This window comes from Capsicum annuum, unplaced genomic scaffold (genome assembly GCF_002878395.1).
Source record: "Capsicum annuum cultivar UCD-10X-F1 unplaced genomic scaffold, UCD10Xv1.1 ctg1489, whole genome shotgun sequence".
Taxonomy (NCBI): Eukaryota; Viridiplantae; Streptophyta; class Magnoliopsida; order Solanales; family Solanaceae; genus Capsicum; species Capsicum annuum.
In genome coordinates, this window is record NW_025820303.1 from 4,273,400 (window position 1) to 4,300,483 (window position 27,084).

The following is a 27,084-nucleotide window of genomic DNA, read 5'->3' on the forward strand; positions in this document are numbered from 1 at the left end:
AAATCTACCATATCTGTAGCAAGAACTAGTCTTTCTGGCCTTCTCATTTTTGGATTTATAATCCTTTTTTCTCTTATATTTTTTCTCAATTCCCTTAGCCTTTTTATCTTCATAGAATCTCTTTTTCTTGTGCCTATGAGGCTCTTTAGAAGATTTAGGAACATCTATGGCAAATTGTTCGTAGAATTCTCCTAATTTTTGTCTCTCATTAAGACAGTGTCTCTTAATCTATTGGTTTAGCTTAATCTCATTACATAAATCTAGACTTTATTGAGTACAAACATTGATTAAGCTTCAATATGTGTGCTCATTATAGTTAATACTCAGGTTATAATCTCTCAGGGTTTTCTAACTCTTTCCATAAATAACATAGGAAGACCATCTACAAAAATCTAGACTTTCTTGAGTACAAATATTGATTAAGCTTCCATATGTGTGCTCATTATAGTTAATACTCAGGTTATAACCTCTCAGGGTTTTCTAACTCTTTCAATAAACAACATAGGAAGACTATCTACAAATATGGACTTCCAATGGGTGCTATTACTCTCAAGTAATTCCATGACTCTGGATAAGAAAACATCTTCATACCACCTAAAAGATGTCAAAGTCTTGCACCTAAGATTCTGGAGTAAAGTCCTGATACTTTCACTATTATCAGTCTATTTTCTTGAAAAGTGTTCAATACTATTAATAACTAAAGTATAGACCGCATTCAAGGTCTCTTGACCATTTCCTATTTTTACTGCACCTATAATTTTCGCTTTATGTTTTGGTGTGAGATAATTATCCCACCAACCTTAAAGCTGACCAGTAAAGCCTACAGTAATCATTTCTGCTATAGCCTTATCATTAATCTTATGATTGTCCTTGCAGATTGTACAGTACATCAACATTCTATGTACCATTACAGAGATCTGTCTATCAGTTAGACCATCTACATTCAACTCATAGATTTCATCTCCTCTAAAGCTGTTAGGAACGTACAATCCCTATTCTTTAAATAGAACATCTTGAGGAGTAGGCTTTGGATAATAGAATATTTTTTGGACCGATTTTCTCGTGAATTTTTCTGTGAGTTTCTTAACCTCAGTAGGACCATCATTGTCCTTTTGCAGTATTACCATCATGGATAGGGTTTATCTTTAACCCACTGAATTTTTCTTTTAACAATTTTTGTATATCATCTAAGTCATTACTTATCTTGAAATCTTTGATTTCAGGTGGAGGCTGAATACTAGAGGTAGCAGTAACAACCTTGTCCATATTTTTTTGTTTAGTATTACTAAGCTCTATCTTCTTGATCTAAGCAAGAATCTTATCAATTTTTTCATGTAACAAATTGTTTGTTCTTCTAATATGCTCATGTAGATATTAGCGTAATTATGTTGTTTTAACATCATGTTAACATTTTGACCAGTGATTAGAGCAGTATCATTCTCTATCAGTTTTGTAATAGCAGTAAAATAGAATACTTTATTTTCTTTTTACAATTGAAAAGATTGTTGGGGAGGTATGACTGACGAGGTGATCTTGCCATCAGCTAATTTAAAATCCCTAGCAAGCATGGAAATATAATTATCCACATACTTGGTCATAAACCAAGGCACAAAAGCAATCATTTTATTATGAACAGAAAGATCTTTATAAAATTCTTCCTGAAAAGTTATTTTTTCATTTTTTTTAAAGTTTTGAAAAAGCCATGTTCTGAAAAGTTCCCATCGGGGCATAAAAACTCTTCAGAGATTTTTTTTTCTTGCCGGAGATCCCGAACTAAAATCAATTTTGTCTTTATTCATTTTAGACCTGTGAAAAAATCCATTTTAGATTCTGTTGGATTCATATCAAAAATTGCATTAGCAATATAATTGCTATCAGTTTTGATATTATTCATCCTAGAACTTTCTCTAATCTGAGAAGTAGAAGCTCTAGATGGAGAATTAATAATATAATCAATAGGGAATATATAAGAAGATGTTGATCTTGTTAATCTCGATGAAGTTGTGATATGCAAATCACTAGCTCTATTTATTAGAGGTAGGGAATTAGAAAATGTGATTCTCACAGTACCATCAGTGGTCTGTTCCACCTCTGAAATCTCACTGTCGAGATTACTCTTACGAGGAGTTGTATTCTCAAGGATCCATTCTTTTGTAAAATCTATTTCATCCCATTCAATAGGTCGTCTAGTTACTACTTTAGACCTACCAAAATTGGTTTCCATAAGAATAGTCTCATTTTTTAAATCCATAATTTTATACATAGGATTCAAAGTATAAAGAGGTTTATAATATATTATGTAAATAATACATATGACCTCAGTACCAGGCATGTAATTATAACCATGTAATTTAATACTTAAGATTAAAGCATTCAAAGAATTCTCATCACTAAGAGAAATCTGCAAATTTGGTTATGCATTAAAATATACAGGCCCATAGGCCAGGCTTGTTTGGACAGTCCCTATAAGAGACTTTTCAATCTTGGTTTCTGCCATCTCTTAAAGCTGTTACAAAGCTTTATGGCAAACCCCTTAGGATTAGTGGCTTAAAAGCAACTTGAATTTACCCAATATGCATGAATCTATAAGATTCTCTATAAGGTGCTAAATCATTATCGGACAATAGTCTGAAAGTTGCATGATCATTATCAATCGTAAGGGTTTCTTCAGTTGTTTTTACAACTTGTTTTAACCCTAATTTTTCAAAGGTACCCAGTTGGTATAACGTTCTGGGTGGAACTTTTGGGGTCATCCACTTATTAAGTAGATCCAATTGTTAAGGCATATCATATTCCTCTTTACTGTTTTTAACAGTATTGTGTTTTCTCATGATATTCATTATGAAAAGAGTGTTGAACATATAACAACTATTGCTAAGAGTATGCCATGGCTCTGATACCAAGTAAGGACCGGATCTCTTATAAGTATATATACACATACATATATATATGTATAAATATATATATATATATATATATATATGTATATATACATATATATGTAGTTTAGGGTACGTGCGTTGCACGTGGATCTCACGTCAATACAAAAGACTTTATGCAAAAATATAAGCATAATAATTTTCAGGACAAATGATGTTTTTAAAATGAATTTACACGTTTATTTTAAGATTAGGGTATAATTTCATTTATAATAACAATAAGGGATTGACATGAACATGATGCTTGATGATTAAAATGAAGGGTCAAAAATATGCATAAAGTATCTCGATGTTTTTAGGTTTCTACCTGAAATCACTTTTAGTTCCTTTAGGTATAAGACTCTTTTTATAAAGAAAAAAAAAAACTAAATTAAATAAAAGATTACAATGCTAAAATCTAAAATTAAAACTAAATAACATGGTAAAAAACCTAAATTTATAGAAAGACAAACTAATATGCACATCTCCTTAATTTTCTAGGTAAAGTTAAAACTCTATTTCTTCTTTTTGTCCAGTTCATTCAGATTTTATAGTTAGACTTCATTCTTTTGTTTGTTATATTTTGATTGTAAGGAAATTCATAGTAGAATCATAAATTCGTTGAAAGTTAGTATCCTAATAATATTACTAATTTCATGAGAAAAAGTTAAATAATTGTAACCTAAGTCTATGGGATCTCATATTGCAAATCACTATTTCCTTTTTCTCTATCGACAAACAGTTTGAAAATTTTCTATGATGATTCAGGAATAAAGTGAAGGGTAAAAAAAAAACCTAAAATATTTTAGTTCTTTTAGCTTTGTACCTAAACTTTCACTAAACACGCTATAAATCTAAATGGTAGTGTAAAACAAATTTCATTCTACCATTCACTCTTTCATTTTTCTCAATTGACAAATGTCACGATCTAAACCAGGACCTGTTCGCGACGGGCATCTCAAGTCCATGAGGACTGGAGATCGCCCCCTGAGCCTATTCCAATACAACCATGAACACCTAGCAGCGGATGAATACCAATATAAAGCAAGACATGAATGATAAACTCAAAATTCTATATAAAATCAATATCCGAAACTTCCATAGTATCAAAACTAATACCAAAAGACAACCACCATACCCATGTCCACAGTATCCAACAAAGCATATAGCAAAATCGAATACCAATAAAGTGTCGGGACATGCCCCTGACTATAGCAAAAAATAAGTCTGAGACATAAGAGACCAAACATGAAATGTACACTTTCTATGTATGGAAGCTCAACACTTCAGTTCAACTCACGAACTGCTCCTGAATCCTAGTCACTATGCAGAAATAGTAGAAATATGGCCAAATCCTGCATCACGTGGGAATACAACATCTGAAGACGGTTAGCGGTTGGAGCACTAGCATGTAACTCAGGGATAAGGAAACAAATAATTTCATGGATAATGATTCAAAACCAGTGAAATTCTATGTGTATTATCAAATACAAATACATATATACATACATACATATATATATATATCATATGCCGGAAAAGGAAATACGATTTAGCATGAACTTTAAAATCTTAACCTGGACCGTGTAGCCTAATCATCATAATAATAGTACCCACGGGCTATATGGTCTCCAGTTCTCACCCTCTGATCGGGTCTCAATGCATGTAGCCGCACGAATTGGAGAAAGATTATATATATATGCACGAGGGACTTGAACCATCTAATCATATACTAAGGTGACTACACCCGATCATGAAATGTGATTTGGGGGACTTGAAACCTCCACTCATAGTAATAAAGATAAGGTGGACTCGAACCACCTAGTCGCAAGCAAGGGGAATCAAACCCTCAAGCCATAACAACCTCTGCACCGGCTAGTGCGGTTTCCAGTGTCGATCCACCCAAAATCTCCACCTTTCACGGTTAGCTACCCAACCCTCTTTTAGTCTCAATTAAAGCATTTAACATGCATTCTCATTAATTGAACCAATTATACATTAATCCATCCCGTTGGTATCACCATACCAACATCAATTGCAAGTTCATTATTATGCCATATCAACTCTTAGTCATTTGGGACTCTAACCAATATAGACACATAATTTTATTCCTCTCGAATATTACACTGTCAAAATTCACTCTGTTTACCGTATCATTACAATACACACTCACCCATTTAATACTTCCACCACAAGAATCCAAAGAACAAATCCAACAAATTCATAACAACTTTGGACACCTCACCGTAACAAAAAATAACCACCACTACCCTCACATACCCCTACCCCTCATGTTTTCTACCATTCAACAAAACACACACACTCTCACATGATATAAACTCACCTCACCATATATACACACAACAAAATAACGAGGTGACTGGATTTTTTTATTCCAAAATTCATGCACACGGAGAGAAGATAGGATAGACTCACATACACCTTCATTTTGATATACACACACAATGTACAAAAAAGGGGAAGGGGTGGATAGAGAAGATGGAAAACAAATTGAAATTGAGAAAGATTTGTAAAGAGGGGTATAAGAGGGAAAATAGTAAGGTCGACACACAGTGATTAAATGAGAAGAAACGGGGAGAGAGAGAACAGATTAGAGAGAAAAAAATTAGTCTCCACTATTAAGCTCATTGGAACTACGATGATGTAACAACAGTCATCGGAGAACTCCATAGGCAGCAAAACCAGTGACCAAACCCACCCAAAACTCCATTAGAAATCATCACCCACCAAAACCAATCCCTTAACGCTAATTCCACCAGAAAACAGCTCATTGCTATTGAAAAATAAGAATTTGGGACAAAATGCCTTATAAAAACAACCGAGTTTGGGACAAAACTGATATTGAGATTGAAGTCTTCGGTTTGAGATTCAATGTTGAGGTTTGGTTCCAGATTTTTGTCATGGTTCTAGTCGGAAGGAGCAATTTCAATTGATAAAACATTGAGGTTCACTTGTATTCTCGCTCTCTATTCTATTTTGAATTTTGGTTGTTTGTTGTGGGTGTGAATGACTTGTGTTCTTAGCATGTTTGCATCTTTATTCTGTGTATGTTAATGATGTTTGATCAAAATTTTAAAAATCAAAAAAGGAAAGGATGAATTAATAGCCAAAAAATTATTTGTCATTGATTGAGAGAGATCTGTAAAGAGAGGTATAAGGGGGAAAATAGTAAGGTCGACACACAGTGATTGAATGAGAAGAAATGGGGAGAGAGAGAACAGATTAGAGATAAAAAAAAATTAGTCTCCACTGTTAAGCTCGTTGGAACTACGGTGATGCAACAACAGTCACCGGAGAACTCCATAGGCAGCAAAATCAGTGACCAAACCCACCCAAAACTCCATTATTAGAAATCATCACCCACCAAAACTGATCCCTTAGTTCTAATTCCACCAGAAAATAGCTCATCGCTATCGAAAAATAAGAACAACTTTGTTTCTTGTCGCTTATTACTGAAAACAACAACGACAGTCAAACCCAGCGCCAAAATGCTTGATAAAAGCAACCAAGTTTGGGACAAAACTGATATCAAGATTCAAAGTCTTCAGTTTGAGATTCAATGTTGCGGTTTGGTTCTAGATTTTTGTCGTGGTTCTAGTCGGAAGGAGCAATTTCAATTGAAAAAACATTGAGATTCACTTTTATTCTCGCTCTATTTTGAATTTTGGTTGTTTGTTGTGGGTGTGAATGACTTGTGTTCTTAGCATGTTTGCATCTTTATTATGTGTATGTTGATAATGTTTGATCAAAATTTTAAAAATCAAAAAGGGAAAGAATGAATTAATAGCCGAAGAATTATTTGTCATTGATTGAGAATGAAATTGGGACCGAATTAAAAATTGAAAAAAAAATGAATGTTGGTTTATTTCGATTCATTGATGGTTGTTTAAATTGAAATGAACGTCGATTATGTCGATCTCGATAGTATCATGTTTTAGGTCGTGAATTGTTAGGCAAATCTTAAGATTGGGGTAGGCAAAACTTAGGGATTGTGGATTGTTGAATGTTTGAATGTGTTGAATGACTTTTATTCCATCGCATCTAAATTCTTTATACTCTATTTGGATGTTGAATGCCCCGAGAAAATTGTATTTATTCATCAGAGAATGCCCCGACGGATATAAAAAAATACTTCTCTCTACTTTCTCTCTCTACATGAGAGTTCCTCCCAGTGAGAACTGATGCCGAGGAAGACGATAGCAAGGGGAAGGGGGCAAAATGTCAGGGGAGGTAAACAGAAGGGAGTACCTCAAACAACAGATGATAAGAAATTTAAAAATCCTAATGTCATAGCTGGGATTGAACCTTTCCATCTCCATCCACTAACGTTGTTGACAAGTCAATTGTAGCTAGATTCGGGGGCAATGCAAGTGGAACAGGAAAAAGGTGAGGTAATAGAATCAAGTCAAACACAAAGTCCAGTTGGAAAGCTATGGAGTAGAACAGTGGGTAAAGTACCAGAAGATGAAGGATTTGACCTAAACTTGAAGGAGCAGAGAAATGGTAGTGAACACATCAAAATTACCCTGGATCACATTAAAGAAGAGTTGGAATATTGGCGAACATCAGTGATATGTTGTGTAATGGGTTCAAATCCGCCATTGGTGGTCATGGAAGAATACTTCAAATGAATTTGGGGAAATCTGGGAATTAATAAGGTCGTACAACTAAATTGAGGTGTTTTTGTAGTTCGATTCCACACATTGGAGAATCGTACGAAAGTAGTGGAGGAAGGGGTACGAATGTTCGATAAGAAACCTGTGGTTATCCTACCCTGGAGGCCAGATATGGACTATAAGAAGGAAAATATTGAAAAAATTCCATTGTAGATCAGATTGATGGGGCTGGATATCAAATATTGGGGACAAACAACCCTAAGTAAAATTGTTGGGCTTGTCAGGAAGCCATTAAAGGAAGACAGTGCAACCATGAGAAAAGAGCGACTTGTTTATGCAAGAGTTCTGATTGAGATGTCCCCAAATCAAGCTTATTCGGAGAATATGATATTTGAGAATGAAATAGGGGGAATAGTAGAGCAAATTATAGAATATGAGTGGAAACCAATTTTGTGTAAAAGTTGTAACAACTTTGGGCATGACATGCTGAATGTAGAAAGAAAATGAAAAAACAGATAGTGAATCAAGAAGGCAAGCTAAAAGAATAGGGGTAGAGACTATGGTAGCTCAAAACGCACAGGATAAGGCTGAGAATGTAAGTACAGATTTGACAAAAAAGGATAATCAAGAACTAGCCATCGACCAAGAAGAACACCAACAGATGAATAAGGGGACTAACGGTGAACCAAGTAAGGTGGATAAACCATATGATTGGACAATATCTAGACAAAATAGAGCTCCTCAACATCAACTAAAGTTTACATAGTCATATGTACCTACTGGCAATACATTCAAGGCACTGGATAAAAATAATAGTAATGAGACAGAGAGGCAAAATAGTACCAGTACTTCAATCCCAATTGAAGTGCAGGGAGTTAAGGGACCAGGACATGGAGAGGATGGGAAGATCCCCCCTCTCCATGGATAGAATAGGCTTCTAGAATGTCTGGGGGATAAACAAGTCTGCTAAGTAGAATGAGGATAAGTTGTTTCTTCATAATTCTCAGATAGGATTGTTTGGTCTCCTGGAAACAAGGGTTAAGAGAGCACAAGCAGGTAAAGTCTCTCTTAATCTATGTAAACGCTGGTTATTCACAACAAACTTGTCACAACACAAAGGAGGAAGAATATGGGTGTTATGGAAACCAGGGATATATGAGGTAGAGATACAGGTGGTCACAACACAAATGATTCATAGTAAAGTGAGACATATTGGTACTAACAAGGTATTATGGTTTTCGTTAGTGTATGATTTTAACGATATAAGGATAAGACGAGACCTATGGAGCAACTTGAAAGCTGTCCTAGGAACAATTTGTGAACCATGGGCAGTTATGGGAGATTTTAACGTCTTAAATTTTAATAAAAGAGTAGGGAGCCCAGTCAGATACTCAGAAATAAAGGAGTTTTCAGATTGTGGTTCTAAATGTGTGCTGCAGGATCCTCAGCCCACAAGGGTATTCTACACATAGAACAATAAATAATTGGGTGAAGGCAGAGTGCTAAGTAGAATTGATAGAGTCCTGGTTAATATGGAATGGATGGTTGAACTACCAGCTGCCTAGGTACAATTCTTTAGTAAGGGATTGTTTGATCACTGTCTAGCTGTGGTAAGATGGGAAAATAGAAATCAGCATTATGAAAGCATGTTTCGTTACTTTAATATGTGGAGTTTGACTAAGTATTACAAGGAGAAAGTAGGAAGAAGTTGGGAAAAAAACATTTTAGGCACATGTATATATCAAATGGTGGGAAAATTGCATAGACTACAAAGAGTTCTGAAAGATTTGAATAAAAACAGATTTGCGGATGTGAAGAATAAGGCAACAGAAATGATGCAAAAACTTAAGAATTATCAAGCAATGATAAAAAAGGATCCCAAGAATGGTAGTTTGATTGAAGAGAAGGTTAAACTTGTACCCAATGGCAACAAGCTAGAGACTTAGACAAAAAAGCAAAATACTATGGCTGCAAGCTGGGGATCAAAATACAAAACTTTTTCATAACTATATTAAAGCCAGAATGAATGCAAATAGAATTTTTTTAGTGATAGATAAAGATGGCAAAATGCAGGATGAACTTGAGGGGATAGCAAAGGCATTTACTGACTTTTATTCAAATGTGCTAGGCTCTTCAAACATTGAAAGAGATCATGTGAATGGGGAATTAATAAAAAAGAGAGCAGTTCTAATATATAACATGGGACTGACACTTATTCAGCCAGTAATTGCAGGGGAAATTAAGAAAGCATTACGGTATATACCTGGTGATAAATCCCCTGGTCCAGATGGCTATGGGAGTCAATTTTTTAAGGATGCTTGGGACATTGTTGGATAGGACTTGATTGGGATAGTGCAAGAATTTTTTCAGAATGGGAGAATGTTAAAGAAGATTAATAATACATTGAGCACAGTTATCCCAAAAGGAACCCATGCAGTAGCTATTGGTGATTATAGGCCAATTGTTTGTTGCAATACAATATAGAAAGTTATTTCAAAAGTGATTTGCAGTCGATTAAGGAAGGTGTTTCCAAGTATCATATCCCCTAACCAAAGTGCTTTTATACAAGGGAGAACAATAGTACAAAAGGTGCTCATTTTTCAGGATCTAGTGAGGTTATACAAGAGAAATTCATCCACTAAGAGTTGTTTAATGAAAATTCACTTGAAGGATTACGACTCGGTAGAGTAGAATTTTGTGAAGGAAATGCTTTAAGCTTTACAATTCCCAACAAAGTTTATTGGATGGATCATGGAATGCATTACAACCACTCAATATACTATAGCAATTAATGGAGATAACTATGGGAATATAGAAGGGATGAGAGGCCTACGACAATGAGACCCTATGTCCCCTTTGCTATTCATGGTTTTCATGGAATATTTAACGAGAATACTTGAAGTGGCAGCAACTACTGTAGGATTTGAATACCACACAAAGTGCAAGAATATGAGGTTGACCCATCTTTGCTTCGCGGATGATCTGCTCATATTCTGTAAGGGTGAAATTCAAGTAGCTGTGCTACTTTTAAAAGGATTGAAATATTTTTCCAATGCTTCAGGGTTAACCACTAATGCATCCAAGTCAAATATATTTAGTGGAAATATGGAAGAATATCATGTTGATGACTTGTGCAATATTACAGGCTATAAACGAGAGGAACTGCCATTTCGATACTTGGGGATCCCAATCTTGTCCAGAAGTTGTCAGTTAATGATTGTACAGTCTGATTGATAAGCTTACCATAAGAATAACAACATGGAGTACAAGAAACTTATCTTACACCGGAAGAACACTATTGATAATCTCTATGCTACTGCACTTGCACATGTACTGGCCAACTGTGTTCGTGCTACCAAAGAAGGTACTCAAAGCAATTATATCTATTTTTAGAAACTTTTTATAGGATGAAAAAATGAACACCACAAGAGTCCCCCTTATTGCCTGGGAGGTTGTATGCAAAATAAAGAAAGAATAAGGGTTAGGTATAACAGACATTATAGCTTGGAATAAGGCTGCTTTAGCTAAGTATGTCTGGAACATAGCCGAGAAAAAAGACAATCTATGGGTGGTATGGGTGAACCATATCTACTTAAAAGGGAAGAATGATGCCCATACCAAGTTAACTTAAATAGTAGTTAGTATTGGAGAAAGATATGTGCAATAAGAGATAAGATTAGAGGTGGGTATATTCAAAATGGATGACTGAAATCAACGGGCAAATACATAATAGCAGGTGAATATATCTGGACTGACCCAACGTATTATGCAGGCGGAAGATGTTCTTAATCAACTCCCGAGGCATCAGGTAAAGCTTAGTTAGGATATTTTAGGTTTTATTTTGGTTGTAATAAATTGGAATGGACATTATTTTTTGGACTTTTGACTATTTAATTATTTGTTTTCTCATTGTGTGTTTTGTTGGTTTATACATTCCATGGTGTCATACTAGCTCATATACTCTACGGAGCGACTGTAGTCGAACCACAGGACCGAGGGATGCCTAACACTTTTCTCTTAGTTAACAGAATTCCTTAACTAGAATCTCTATTCGTGGATCAGTTTTTAGAGTCAAATCATTTTGAAAAGGATTTCCAAAGGTGACTTGGTATACCCGATTTATGCCAAGTGGAGACTCTGAGTTTAAACGTATCAATTTTTTTTAAAACAAATTTTACTTTTTGTCACTTAATAATAAAACCCTTTCAAACATAAAATTAATCTTTTTTGGGGTAAAAGAGGGTATGACAGCTCTGATGACACTACTGGAGATTTTTAGAATTTAAGCTTTATTTTGAGTGATATCGGCTTAGTTTGATACTATAGGTGTGTAGATGCTTTGTTTGTGTTATCATTTGTGTTATTGTTTTATCATTACTGAGTGCTACGTGTTTATAGTTTTTCTTTTATGTGTTTACCACTTTATATCTGGCATCATATGCATTACCCCAAGTCAATTCTTTCACAACAAGTCCAGAAGTACACGTTGTGTATACGAACTCTATTTGAGTCACCCTTATTTTAATAAGGGAGCTGTCAGATGTATGAAGTAGGTGGAAAGCTCTCGCAGCCACTATCGACAATATGCTCCCCCGAACAGCCTTGTTAGTGGATCTCAGCCTAGGTCAACCTTTAGATCATGCTTATCTGGATCATATTGAGACCTAGCGAGACCCACTTGATCCTTTATAGGAGACTCCCCCCTAAATCATTCCTACATGCTAATTATTGCATCTTTAAGGGTAACAGGGTCATTTGATGGACTAATTTAGGGGAAAATGTGTGCTAAAATTAAAGAAAAGTGGGTTGGCAAGGAAAGGTTGGAAAAAAATTGAAAAAATGAGTTTCTTAGTTTTTCAGAGTTCTTTATGACTTTTGTTTTTTAAAATTCAAAAAGTCAAATAAATTTTTTTACCTTTTGCACTCATTTTCTTAAAAAAATAAAACATCAAAAATATTCTGTCATTATTTCCTTTAACAAGTATTCATAATCTAAAATTTCAAAAAGAAAATTAAAAGAAATGATTCTTTTATAGGAGCTTTTTATAAAAGAAAATTAATAAAAAGATGGTAGTTTGCACATTTCATATAACGAAAATACCAAAAAGATCTTTCTTTCATAGTTGTTGTTGTCAGTTTTATGTGAAGTGTCAAATTAAAAATCCAAAAAAAGATTTTATTGACGTATTTCATCGTCAGTCTTGGTCGTGTCTATCAAGTTGTGGTTCAGTCTGTCCGTTATTGTTTAATTACCCAATCTGGATGAACTATGCACACCTGATTCTTCTCTCTTAAGAGTGAGATATGTAGGCAGCCCTTCTAGGGTTCGCTAATGTTATTTTAAAAAATCCAAAAAAAATAAATTTCACTCTTCATTTAGAGTAGTTGTTTCATATACATATTTAACGGAAAACTAAAAAAAGATTTTTCCTTTAATAACTTCAAGTTTTATTTTCATATGAAATTAAAATTTAAAAACCCAGAAAGATTGTTCTTTAGTAATCATAGGTTTCATTTTGTATAGGGATTTAAATCTGAAAAATGCAAAATGATTTTCGCCAATTCTTTTGACAATTTGTTATTTTCTTATTTTCTTAAAAGTTTCAAGAAAAAGAAAAAGAAAGAGAGTTTGACTGGTTATTTTTTGGTCAAACTTCACGAACTACGCACACCTGATTCTCCCCTCTTGGGGTGAGATACATAGACACCCTTCTAGGGTTCGGTGATCTTTTCAAAAAGGAGAAAATAGATTTTGAAAAGGTGTTGAATCTAACACATTTGTTATCACTTGTTCAGTTCGTTTAAGGTGGTTGGTTTGTGGCAATCTGGTTGGTCCTACACATCACACCAAGTATTAGGAAGAGTTAGTCATGTCCAACAAAGATATAAAGAGTGATATCATGGATCAGACAAAGAGTTGGAAAAATGAGAGTTTAAAGCAAGAGATTTTGAGACTAAGGCAACAAATGACAAATGCACCGAGCTTGGGCCAGTGGGTTGCCTCCTCCTTCATTTCCTGCTATTGATCCTACAAATACCTTGAGTTTTCCATCAAAATCGTAAAATCAGTTTCCTACTGTTGTTAATGTACCACAACATGCCTCAAAATTTATTCCACGTCAACTGCATCCCAATACTTCTACCACTCTTTCTCTAGATCATCAGTATAAGCCTACTATATTCACAATACCACATATCGTCTATGATTTTGTTGCTCAATCCTATACTGAGGCTTCCACATTGTCTATCTGTCCAATGATTGTGCTTTCTCATGCCGTTGGTGAAACCATGTTCAATACTCTTGATGATCATTGCTATACTCCTGAGCCTACTTTTAAGTTAAGTGGACCACTAAAATTTCTTACCAAGAAGCTTGGCATGCCAGAAGAGCAAGAGAAAATGGTTGGAAAAATAAAGAGTGCAGAAAATACTATAAAACGTTTCCTAAGAGTTGCGGGTAAAGAAGATGTTTAATATAAAGACTGGGGCATGTCTTAAAGTGTCAAACTTCCTCCAAGCTTTGAGATATCAAAATTTGAGAAGCATGATGGACATGAGGATGTCGTGAAATATTTGGGACGATATTGCAATCAATTAAGGGAAACTGAATGGAAGAAGAAAGAAAATGTATCTATTATTGTTCCAGGGGAAAAGCAGAGCTCGAGAGGTCCAACTCAGCAATATTGTTAGTCTTAATCCCGAGCATACACATCAAATCCACATATTCACCTGCAACAAGGTTCCTCTTTTCAAAATCCAAGATATTCCATTCCACTTCCTTAGTATCCTTTGGACAATGCACAGTTATATGTTCATCGGTCTTCTTATCCACAATGGCATGCACCGGCCCCTCAACATTATCCTCGACCCTCACATATTTATCAAGAAACTTCTAAGTTCAAGTTTTAACTAAGGCCAGGGTTTGCAAAATGGATGAACTCAAAGGATAATTGTACACTAATTGAGAAATTGTATGCCAGTTTACTCTGGAGATTGAGAGAGTTGGGCATGATCACTCTCTCCTTGGGTGTACTCCTGATCCACATTCAAGAAATTTTGATCCTCGTGTACGATGTACATATCATTCTGATGTTCAGGGTCACAGTATTGGAGATTGTAGTGCTTTGAAAAGAGAAATAGAGAGGATAATTCAATAAAAATTGATTGTAGTGCAAAACATTGACACTACAAAGGACACAAAAAATCCTTCATCAACGCACAGTAATGCACAAAGCAATGAGTTAAGCATGGAGATCCAGAAATTATTTATTGAAGAGAATGTGCCTGGCAGTGGTGGAAGCTCTAGTCATGCTGATATGCAAACCAGTGGCTAAGATACCAGGCTCAACAATTGAGAAGCCACTCCTCTCCCTACTAGGAAAAGGTCTGGTAGTTTTTTTTCTTTTCTTTTCTGTTATCCAAATTATTTCAGGATTATAGTTTGGGATCTATCTTGTTTTGTCCCTTTGTCATTTATGTTCAAATCCTTCTATCTTTCATTTGAACTAAATGGAGTGTCACTTTTTCCTTTGTGTTTTAAATATGTGTTTTTTGTTTGTTTTCTTTACTAGTAGATTTTATAGTGATTCTAGTGATATGACATGCTGGCGGAATTTACAGCTAGATCTTAAAATTCAGTTTAAGAATGAACTTTGAATCAGAGGGATAAAGTTATAAAAAGCTTGAGAAAATAGAAAGAGTGTTGAGACATTGGGTGACCAAGTTGAAGCCTTTTTTGAAAATTAAGGAAATTATTTTGAGAATTACATGAATATCTTGGTCAGCAATTAAAAGGCATATCTCAATTAGGTCAAACGGTAGATGCGCGATCCTATATCAAGAGGAATAAAAAGAAAATCAGCTCAACGAAATCATGAGTCATACAATGTGAGGAATGTACAACAAAGGTAGATTTGTATGCTGCGATGCACAAGTTTAGTTAAAGTTAGTGCTGGAAAAAATATCACAAATGATCTTCATCTTTCACTTTCATATTGCATGATATATACTTGCATTTTTAAGGATTGATATGAAGAAGACATTTCATTATGCTATCCAAACATTAAGTCATCCTTCGTTTAGCCCGTTTGAACTTTAGTTCTATTTTCTTTCATGCCTTTCTTTTGGAATCAAGATAGAGTCAGCAAAGTTTAAGAAAAAGTGTCGAGTAAAAGAATAGAGTCAGAAAAGTTTTAAAAAAAAAAGAGAAAAAAATGTGTCAAAAAGAAAAAGAGATGATCGCCATGAAAAATAGAGTCAAAAAAGTCTCAAAGAGAAAAAGAGTCAACAAACAAAAAAAAAGAAATCAAAATCAAGAAAAACAACAAATTACCAGAACTACGTTTGACCCAATTCTCCTCTTTCGAGTGTGATATACATAAGCAGTCCTACTCTGGGTTCGATCCAACCAAATAAACAATTGGGAATTACCTAGTCCAAAGAAACTGGAGCATGAGTTAATTTCCATTGTTTGAGTCAATTTAAAAAGTTGTAAGTCCCACCCCACTTCAAGTGTTGTTTGGGCCTCATGCCATCCTTTCTTCTAACCTTATCCAAAAGCCAAGTTACAACAAAAGAAAGATCTTTAGATCAATATTTGAGGATGTTAAGGCTTATTGGAGAAAATCCTCACGGGCACCGTAAGACGATTGTGAGTTGAGAGAATGAAATGAGAGAGTCTTATTGGAGAAAACCCTCATGGGAACCATAAGACGATTATGAGTTGGAAAAAACAAAAATGACCGAATCTTGTTGGGAAAAACCCTCACGGGCACCGTAAGGCAATGGTGAGCTGATGTAAAGAAACTGAGAGAGGCCTGTTAGCAAAACCACTTCAAGGCGTCACTAGCCGAATGAGGTCTGTGGGTGAAATTTACATATGAAAGAAACTCAATTTTAGAGTCATCAACTCAACAACAATTGATGAAAGATTAGATGAAAAGATCAGGTATCTTAATCCAAAATGCCCAGACAAATTTTTTTTTCTCTATTTCAAGGGGGACATTCATTGTCTTTTCTTTCTTTTCTATTTTTTCTATTTTTTATTTTATTGAGTGAGTTATTCAAATGAAAAGTCATTTTTCTTGTGTCTTGAGTCAAATCAATGTCAAAGCAAGTGAGAAAAGAATTCAAAACTGGCTACCAACTTCTTCAATTACACAAAGAAAGAAAAAAACATCAACACTTGAAAGAAGCATGATTATCAGTCCAAACAAGGCATGCGGAAAGTTGTTGTCAACAGACAAATTTGGGAGATTGGTGGAAATACCAAGATTTAAAGGGGGTTATCTGAGAAACATAGCAAAGAGTCACTCTTAATAATTTGAATTTGGATCAATTGTGCAGCAATACCAGGATATGTCAATAGTTTAAAGAAAGATTACAAGGGACAAGAGAAGAACAATTACCTCAATAAGCTAAAGCCGCAAGCCAACCACCATGTTCTTAAACTCACTAGTTCTTTTTGTATTAAATAAGAACAAATTTTGCCTTTAAATCAAGGACTCCAGAGCCTAAAATATCAAAAGGCACATTGCCTCACTTTGGAGAATGCAAGAGGCAGTATTGCTACATAGTTTTGGTAATCAAAATAATGGTAAATACTCATAATCCAATATCCCTAGGAGACAGAATTCCTTGTTGGGTATTCAACTTTCTCTTGCTAGAAAATACACTTCCTAACTTAAGCTTTTACTCCTAGAAAATATACTTTATAGCTGAGTAGTTAACTGTTAGGATATTCAATTTCTTGTCAGGGTAATTCAAGTTTTACTTGTTAGGTGGTTCACTTCCCAACTTAAGCCTTGACTCCTAGAAAATGAACTTTCTAGTCCAGTCATTCTACTTGACCCTTAGGAGAAACACTTCCTTGTTGGTATTCAAGTTTATCTTGTTAGGTGGTTAACTTCCTAACTTAAGACTTGACTCCTAGAAAATGAACTTTTTAGTCGAGTTATTCCGCTTGACCCTTAGGAGACACACTTCCTTGCCGGTATTCAAGTTTCTCTTGTTATATGGTTCTCTTCTTAACTTAAACCTTGACTCCTATAAAATGAAATTTTTAGTCGAGTCATTCCATTTAACCCTTAGGATACACACTTCGTTATTGGTATTCAAGTTTTATTTGTTAGGTGGTTCATTTCCTAACTTAAGCCTTGACCCCTAGAAAATGAACTTTCTAGTCGAGTTATTCCACTTGACCCTTAGGAGACACACTTCCTTGTTGGTATTCAAGTTTCTCTTGTTAGGTTGTTCACTTCCTAACTTAATCCTTGACTCCTAGAAAATGAACTTTCTAGCCGAGTCATTCCACTTGGACCATAGGAGACACTTACTTGTTGGTATTCAAGTTTCGCTTATTAGGTGGTTCACTTATAATTGAGTCATTCCACTTGACCCTTAGCAGACACTCTTCCTTGTTGGTATTCAAGTTTTGCTTGTTCGGTGGCTCACTTCCTAACTTAAGCATTGACTCCTAGAAAATGGATTTTCTAGTCGAGTCATTCCACCTGACCCTTAAGAGACACACTTTCTTATTGGTATTCAAGTTTTATTTGTTAGGTGGTTCACTTCCTAACTTAAGCCTTGACTCCTAGAAAACGAACTTTCTAGTTGAGTCATTCCACTTGACCCTTAGGAGACACACTTCCTTGTTGGTATTCAAGTTTTTCTTGTTAGATGGTTCACTTCCTAACTTAAGCCTTGACTCCTAGAAAATAAACTTTCTATCTATTCATTCCACTTGACCCTTAGGAGACATACTTCCTTGCTTAAGCCTTGACTCTTATAAAATACACTTTCTATTCGAGTCATTCCTCTTGATCCTTATGAGACACACTTCCTTGTTGGGTATTCAAGTTTCACTTGTTAGGTGACACAATTCCTAACTTGAACCTTTACTCCTAGAAGTCACACTTTCTAGTCGAGTCTTTCCATGTAACCCCTAAGAGACACACCTCATTATCCTCAAGAGATGAATTCATTGATTAGAGTTTTGAGTCACCCTTGCCTTACGCATTTTGCAAGTAATGGTGATTGAGTTTGACACCTACAAAAGTTTTTAATGATAAACTGGTGAAAAATTTAATTCATGTTACTTGGAACTTCACTTTTAGACCCTCCTAGAAAATGGGATTTTACTTTTCTGGAAAATGGAATCTCTCTTTATAATAATCTTTGTCTGGGATAATGTTTGTTCTAGTTTTGATTTTGAGTTCAGGAACTCTCCTGGAGAACAGGGTGTGAAAGTTGCAAATCAACAAGGAGAGGAAATAGAAAGTTAGGAGCCCGCTCGGAGAATACGATGATGACATTTAAAGTCAATAAAGTGAGGAAATTACAAGTTGAGAGCCCACCCGAAGAACAGGGTGATGAAATTGAAAATCAAAAGATTAAAAAAATAGTAATTCAGGAGTCCGCCTGGAGAATAGGGTAAGGAAATGGAAAATAAATCAACAAAATGAAGAAATTATAAGTCAGGAGCCCTACTGGAGAATAGGGTAAAGATCTTTAAATTCAAATTTAATGTACAGAACTCCCACATGAATGAACATGGTCAATGTTCAAGTTTATCTCCAACACCAAATTTTGTATGGAGAACGAATCTATTCTCAAGTTCAACCCAAATAAGATCAAATCTTTTGTCACTTTTGAAAGCATCAGAGACTCAAGACAAGAATCAAGAGATGCTGCATAGATAGGATTTTTGTAATTTCATTTTTCTTTTTAACTTGTAATTTTAAATTTTATGTAATGACAGGGCCGCGGACCGAATCCTTGACAGGTCCTCACTCGACTCTCCAACTCGGTATAGTCCCTATCCTTCTAACCCTTTGATATACCTATGACTTAAGTCCCTCATAACTTGGATGGGTATGATGTCCTAACTCAAGACTAGGTGGAACTCTGTCCTTCTTTGTCTCCCTTTTGAATAATGGTTGGGTCAAAATTGTCTCGTTGTCTACATCTTTGTCTGCAAACACTTTGTGTTCACAAACAAAGAGAGGTATAATGTAGACACGTAATTTTTTCCCTCCCAAACATCACACTATTAAAATGTTATTCGTTTAGCATATCATTACCATACAAACTCACCCATTTAATAAATCCACCATAAGAATCCACAGAACAAATCCAACAAACTCATAACAACTTTGGACACTTCACCCTACAAAAAAATAACCACCACTACCCTTAAATACCCCTACCCCTCACAGTTTTTACCATTCAACAAAACACATACACACTCTCACACGATACAGACTCACCTCACCATATATACACACAGCAACATAGAATAGAGGCTAGAGGCAACTGGATTTTTTTATTCCAAAATTCAAACAAACAGAGAAAAAATAGGATAGACTCGCATACTGATCAATTTTGATATACACACACAATATACAAAAAAAAGAGAAGGGATGGATAGAGAAGACAAAAAATAGAGATCAATTGAGAGAATCGAGAAAGGAGGGGTATTAGGGGAAAATATTAAGGTCAATATACGGTGATTGAATGAGAAGAAAAGGGGAGAAAGAATAGATTAAAGAGAAAAAAATTAGCAGTCACTGTTAAGATCGCCGAACCTTCGATATGCGACAACAGTCACCGATGAACTCCACAGGCAGCAAAACCAGTGACCAAACCCACCTAAAACACTATTAGCAATCATCACATACCAAAATTGATCCTTTAGTGCTAATTCCACCAGAAAATGACTCATCTCTGTCAAAAAAGAAGAATAAATCTGGTTCATGTCGATTCTTACCAGAAACAACAACGACTAGTCAAGCCCATCACCAAAACGCCTTAGAAAAATAATTGGGTTTGAGACAAAATGGAAATTGTGGTCGACGTCGTAGGTTTGATATTTGATGTTTAGGTTCGTGTCATGCCCCGAACTGAGGCTCTGGACAAAAAGGCATCCTGAACCTTCAAGGCCTGAGAGCCCTCATAACTTGCAATTATAAGCATAATTCACCAAAAATTCAAAATACGAAAGTAAACTGGAATCATGGTCATCTTATTATTTCAACTAAACGATATGGTTATGAATTCATAAAGACCCAAAACTATCTAACATAAGTCTGCAAAATCTCTAATAAACAAAAAACAACATCTGTATGAAACAGGGACAAATCCCTCGGTCGGACCATAAACTAAAACCCCAATGAAAGTATCATATGAAATAAGGCCTTCTGAAATAAGGGAGGCTCACCAACTTCAAACATCTGGTAATGATCTACTGCTTAGTAGGACTGCGGGACTAAGCCCCAGATCCTGAAATATAGGGGGTAAATACAATTGTACAGGTATGTAAAATAATCCAAAATAACATGTTTTTGTACAAAATAATGAGAGTATTTCATAAAATAATGAGCATAATGCATAAGTGAAAACACATGGGCATACAGAAATGAACTACAAACAACTTTTGGAAATCGTGACTTATTCTTTATTTACTTCTGATCTTGATGGTACGCCCTACAATCCTGATCATCTCACGGGCTATATAGGATCGCCCTTGACTCGACGACCAAGCCCCCAATCTAAGTTTATCTCAAGGATTCGTGTATCAGTAAGGGAGAAACGCAAGAACACAAAGTAGGGTGCCATAATACCCAAATCAAATCAGCATGTCATGGTAGTGCACAAGACCATAAAGCAGGGCTCCTAACCATAGTCTCAAATTGGGACGACATGAATCTAGGTACACAAGATCACAAAGTAGGGTACCTAATCCCATGTCGGTAAATCACGGTTTCCAGCATTGAGTGTTCCAACTCGAGCTTTCTTCGGGTAACTATCAAACTCCCTTTAAGCCTAATTTTTAGTTCTTTAAAACCATGTTTCAGACCTTTAAAACATTCAACACTTATTCTATTAAGGGCACGCTATCACCGGGTATCGTCATACCCAGACTTGCAAGTCATTCATATCAATTCCACAACCTTTCTCACTCAAAATATGCAAATTACCACCCAAAAGATTTATAACATCGTAAGAGAATCCTCATTTTGAAATCTCATGAAATCTTATGCAAAAAACCTCTTTTCGCAAGGCATAAACATGCGGTGTCCGTGTCAATTATTCAATCTCATATAATTCTTCTTTTTATTGCAAAGAGTATAGTTATGGAAAGAAGACTCCCTATCATCAATTCACAATTGATGTCAACCAAAGTTTGGGTAACAATCATTTGACGTAGGAATTCAAATCATGCAAGTGAATACCACATATCGTATAAATCAAGAAAAATCCACACTGAGAGTGAGGTCTCATAAATCATGCTCTCAATTAAACTCTTCAAAAGACAATCGAAGGCTCATGTATACATAGTTATAATTCAATTTATAAAAAAGGAGTTCAAAACAACATATGCTTTCATCAAAACAATTCATGATACATACTATTCAAAACAATGTCAAAACCTTTCTAGTAAACGTAATTATGAATCTTTATAATTTGAAAAAATGATAAAACTTATGTCCATGGAGTTTAGGATAGTGCCACATACCTTAATGATGAAAAAATTGTAAAGAAATAGACCCCTTAAGCTTAAATGTCCAAACCCTAGGTTATTTTTCTCCTCTTGGGTTTTTGGAAGATGAACTAGGGATTTGATAGTGTTAAAACGTATTTAGGGACTTTAATTTCATGTAAAGATGTTTAGGGACGGTTATTGGATTTAAAAAGACTTTGTTGCCCTTTAATTTACTAAAAAATGGAGCTTTACACCGCTAAACCTCGGCTGGGCGATGCTTACCCCATCGCCTAAGGCAAGGATGGGCGATGCACGCCCCATCGCCGAAGGCAAGGTTGGGCGTCGCATGCCCCATCGCACAGCTTAGACAGTGGGTCATTCAAACACTCATAACTTTTTACTCTGGACTCCGATTGATAAATGGTCGGTGGTTTTGGAAAGAAGACTCGAAGGGATTTAATTTGATATATAATAGGCTTTATGAATCTTTATATCCTAGGAGAAACAGTCATTGGAAGTTGACCCAAGTAAAATTTTCAACTAAAAGTCCATCAATAGGAAAGTGCTCAACTTACTTTTGAGCTGGGAGATTCTTATGGTGTGCATTCATCTCCAAGGATGTTCCCACACTAAGGAAATTTAACTAGAAAACATTGGATTCGGGTCTATGTACATTGAAAAGACGGTTCAAATTTAGCCCAAAAATACGGGGTGTTACATTATCTCACCCTTGGGATCATTCGTCCCCGAATGATGGGTAGGGACTTATTGAAGCTCTAAAAGTATGGAATAAGGAACGTGACCTCACATTTAACATTTTTTCTCAACAAAATATGCAAAGGCATCAAAGAGCTACATGATAACCCCTAGTGAAAAGTGTAAACATGAAGCGTGAGATAATAAGAATTGACATAGAGATGACCTTGCACATGAGTTCTAAGGGTCATAATCATCAAAACATATGGTATGATTTTATTTGGTTATCAAAAGCTTGGTTTAAATTTGTGCAAATCATGAAATAAGATTTTGTAGAAGATAAGAAATAGAAGCATTCTCTATCTTACAAGATACAATGAATAGACATAAAACCTAGAGACACTACTCAACTATGCCACAAACAATAAATAACATACTGCATCATATCCAACTTACAATTCTCCCATAACACACCTAACCACAAGAATTTGAGTCCCACTGCATAGTACTTCTATGTTAAAGCCTAACTCGAAGTAAAAAAAGTGCTAGCTTAAGCTATGGGACCCTGAACTCTACATCCCATTAAGAAAATAACTTCACCTTATCACTACTATCTGACACACTCGAGTTTTAAAATCAAGGTGTACTAACCAGATAACACATTGGATTGCGTTTTCATCAATCACAACTTTCAATCCTATCATTACTACACCTATTTCATGGATCTCCCCACTAAGACCAGCAAATTCAATCACCCTTACAAAGATTTTCACCATAGATCTCCTTCCTAACTATCTCACATAATAAATGTTCATCTCCTTCTTCCCCCTTCTCCTATAACCTTAGCTCAAGAAATCACATCAAAATTCTCGCCTTCAAAAACATCTACTTCCTTACCTACAACATTACTATGCTTCCACAACCACCATCATAGTAACATAAGGAAGGTCATTAAGAGACCAGAGCATAAGTATCATAAAAGGGAGAAACACTATTTGATTATAACATATGCCTATTACACTACTCAAAGTGGTATATGAGATGAAGATACAATACAATAGACTCAAAGTACTTTATACATCAGATGTCTAGAAAATAAATAGAGAGTAGTTCAGGCATAAACATAACACAGCATGAGTTCTTAGGACAGACCATAATGAGAAACATGAGCACTTACATCATGAGTCGTATATCATAAGGTCAGAATTCATGAAGTTAATGATGGAGACAAGGATTGATACTTAAAGCTATTATCTCATTTTCATAGCTAAGATAGTCATAAGTTTGCATTAACCTTATCACTTTGGCTAATTTTCCAACGTAAAATAAATCAGTAACATATAAAAATCAAAGTTTCTTAGAACTAAGAATTATGTGAGACGTGGATTTTTATGGATCATGAACAACATAACATAGAGCTTGGATACTTGGAATATTTGATAACTAGGGGACATTATTGCTTCTAGATTGGAGGTCGAAACATGACATGAATTACATAGAGAGCTCAAACCTTAGACATAGGCAGGACTTGAATGCATAAGACATTAGTAGATGTCCATTCAAATTGAAGTAGGAGGAGCTTGGTTGAATAGGAATTGATTTATCATGATTCTTACTTGAAACTTGACACCACAAGAAAATTTGGGAACCATCTTAATTCATCATCTCCCCCTTAGATCAAAGTCACAATCCTAGACTTGCAGACATAAACTCACATCAAATCTATAGCCACAAATCTCAACACAAAAGGGATATCACTATAAACATAAATGTTAAACTCTACTTGATGAACTACTCTGAAGGTATTACTTTTCAGAAATGCTACTCTTAACTTACACTATCCTCTGTAGCCATCTTCTTACAACTCACACTCTCATGAGCATACATATCCACATCCCTTATCACATAATAATTTATTCTCCATCACTTAACGTACTCGCATTAAACCTCTAATTGCATAACATAAAACTTAACAAAATTTGTAAAACTATACCAAAGGCACATACTGCCTACCTACATTTCCTTAATTTAGCTCTAAAGAACATCACACAACAACTCCTTAGTCTTTCCTGTACTACCAAATTCAAGAACATGAACTAGGTACACATGACACTTATACCATAAAACCTTACCTAACAACATACTACCTTGAGGTTTAACTTATTCTTCATATACCCACGCTCTTATCCGCTTAATGACTCAACCATAATTTATCATTTTAACACTAGTCTTGCGTGTGTGTATGTATATATATATATATATCATAATTATTCACTCCTTTCTCCACAAGTTGCCAACCTAGTCTATTGTACACATTAAATCAATCCCACCACTTACTCCCACAAAACATGCATCATTAATCTTAAACTACTATTCTTACCGCCATAATCCACATCTAAAGTTCAACCCTATAGACTAGCATCAATCATGTACCACCGATAAAGCATGCCACATTTTATACTAGTCCATCAAATAGGGAAAGAAACCCAACTACCACATTCTTACCGCCATAATCCACATCTAAAGTGACTTGATGTGTGAAATTGGTTCTAACTTAAGATAACCATTTTTTAGTTCTTGTAAAGTTATACTCCCTTTTTATCTCTCGGGCTAAGTTGCTTGGACTCTTCAAAAATATTATTGCACCCGTGTAAAATCCTTCAAAAATACACTATGTTAATGACACTAAAGTTGATGGAGTGATTTGGTGTCTTTGTGGAGCACACTAGTAGCTGGAATAGATTCTTTGTAAAATGAGGTCAGAAGTATAAGACTATTTTACTGTGTTAATGTATTTGATAATATGGTTCCACTGATATGTGAAACTAACAGTTACAAGAATATTCCAGGTCTCCTGGGAAAGCATATATGGAAGGATATGCCTCAAGTGCTAGCTATTTTTTGGCTGGTGCAGTTAGCACAGGTGGAACTGTCACTGTTGAAGGTTGTGGAACAAGTAGTTTATAGGTATTAATCATTCCATTGAGACCTTGGAGGCAATCACATTCTATACTTTTACATCTTGTGCTTGGAAGTTGTGACAGCACCATAATACTCCCTATTCTTCTTCGTTTCACAAGCTTAATCTTGTGTAAGTACTAAAAGAGAAGAGTGCAATGTGTGGTCTACATCTTAGTCTTATAACTACATAAGTTATTACCATCTATTCATTCTCAACATAGATATACATTCACTGACTAGCACAAACAGTCTCAATGTACTTTTACAAGCATACAGTTAGTATATTGAAATAAAGCCTAAAATAGCATAAGCTAAGCTTGCTGAAACTAATTTTGATGACAAAATTACCTTAGCTGGCTGTCTTTTTGAGCTGTGTTTTGTAAGATGAAGCATATTTGAGAAGCTATTTTCTGGTCTTTGGTTACTAGAAATATTTTCCAAGAAAAAATGTTTTCCACAAAGGAGGAAATGAAACTTCTCCTCACTTATGAGATACAAGTCATTTCTTTTAACTACTACTTCAACTCTTACTCCATATCGCTCGCTCCAACCAGTGCTTAGATTATATTATCAGCTCTTAATACTCAATAACATCATCAAAATATAATCCAATTTGCTAAGGGTATTATCAATCTTTAGTTAATACCAAACACACCTAACCGGAGAAGTACCTTTAGCCCTCATTACAACTATCTTTGTTCCATTCAACATATCTTGCTCCTATTAATACACATTTCTTTCACTCATTCATTTTTAATATTATGGATAACACCATTGACACTCCACCATAGTCTCGATTCACAAACTCTACATCAAAATATATTCTGCAAATAAGGCCCTAGGAAAGCAATTTGTGATAAAGGACTATAAAGGACAAGTCTTTAAACCACAAACAAAGAGAAACCAGAGGGTAGCAGTGCGACTTAGCTGGCCGACCGGAGTAGCAATGGCCGACCAGAGTAGCAATGGCCGGTTGGAGTATCAATCGCTTATATTGTTAGTGTTACAAGTTGAATCCAAAATAACAGGTCATGAACATGCTAAAATCAAAACAAAATGGAGCTTAACTTACGAACTTGTGGTTGAGATCTTCTAGCAAATGCACTCCCGCTGAAATGAATAAGATTTTGGTAAAAGTTGTCAATCGATTTGGGGGTTTTGGAGAAAATCAGAGAAAAAATATTTTGGGGGAAAATTATTGGCCAATTAAAAAAAGAGGGAAAGTGTTTTTTTATGCCAATACTTACCGCTATTTTTTTTTATGGATAAAGAGGGTTAAAACCCCATAAATTTATAAATTTTGGCAATAGATTTTTAATGCTCGCATTTCATGTAATTTTATGGAGGTTAAAATAACCCCAGTAAATAAACTCCCCGCAATTAGACCCAT

At 35.2% G+C, this 27,084-nt stretch overlaps 1 long non-coding RNA gene across 1 annotated transcript; it reads right to left on the reverse strand.

Annotated features, from left to right (window-relative positions):
* Nucleotides 1-3,970: 3,970 nt before the first annotated feature.
* LOC124890241 lies at nt 3,971-27,084 on the reverse strand. The gene is made up of 3 exons (XR_007049027.1): nt 26,767-27,084; nt 20,140-20,833; nt 3,971-4,273 (listed from the first exon to the last, which is right to left on the reverse strand). It is a non-coding gene; the product is annotated as an uncharacterized LOC124890241 (long non-coding RNA).